Raw genomic sequence first — 1,191 nt, forward strand, 5'->3', positions numbered from 1 at the left:
TCCTCCTTTCCTTGAAATGCACCATTTAGTTTACTCTCATAACAAGTCATATTCAGTGAACTTATTCCTTAATAAGCACCCACATACTATCCCTAAGTATCTCACACACTTCAACCTATGAGATCAACTACTTACTTATAAAGTAAAGAAGCTTAGCATGTACTAACGTTTCAGCATTATCAAAACCTTTTTTTTTTTTTTACAATACAATGACTAGGAACATATTTAGGAGCAAGGCTTTGATGTATAAGAATCTTATAGTTATAACCTTTATAATTTTTTTGCAAGGCTATTATGTTCTAAGGACTCTATCTACATAAGTATCTTATAACTCTTTATAAATAAACTTATTGATAAATAAATACTTTATACATTATATAAAATATCCATAATATATTTAATATAAAATATGACTAATTAATGTAGTATTTTACAAACACAAAATTGATTAGTTTACAAGGTTTACACTAATACCAAGATCAGTGAACACCAACAAAAGAAAGCCTGCTTCTTTCTCCCATACTCAAGCCCAAAAAACTCCCATCCTTTTAGCTTGAAATGCACTATTTGGTGTTTTTTTTATCCTTCTTCTAGCCAACTAGCCTTTTTCCTTTTCTTTCTCTTTATTTTTTCTTTGGGTTTTGAACTTGGTTTAATATTACTTTGCCTTTGTTATTTGATCTTTTTTTTTTATTTTAATTAAACTCAATGAAATCAAAAGATTTAAGTGTCTAAACATTTAATTCATTAATTAGTACATAATCTATTATTTAAAAGGTAAGATTCAAATTTTCTTTCTCTAATTTAAAAATAATGCCTCAAATATTGATTTTGAATTTTATGCTCACTGCACACTTAATAAGAGATAATTGAGAAACCCAAAAAAAGCCCTTAAAATACTCAATTACATGCATACCAGCAATACATAGAAGTAAAAAAAATAATAAATAAAATAAAAATAAATGTCATGTCTATATTTCTGAGGAGGTCAACGGTAAATTCTGCAGTAAGGTCATCATTTTTTACCTTACTATAAGGTCAATTAATAAAAACCATCAAATCTATAAGATTAAATTACAATCATTGATTTAAAATTCATAAAAAGTTAGTAAACCAATCCAACTGGTAAATAAAAAATCATCTATTTGATAGACTCTTTTTATGTCTTATTAATAGAAATCATTTATTTGC

The sequence above is a fragment of the Theobroma umbraticum genome, unplaced genomic scaffold, assembly GCF_002168275.2.
Source record: "Theobroma umbraticum cultivar Fairchild unplaced genomic scaffold, ASM216827v3 scaffold_20.0, whole genome shotgun sequence".
NCBI classification, from domain to species: Eukaryota; Viridiplantae; Streptophyta; class Magnoliopsida; order Malvales; family Malvaceae; genus Theobroma; species Theobroma umbraticum.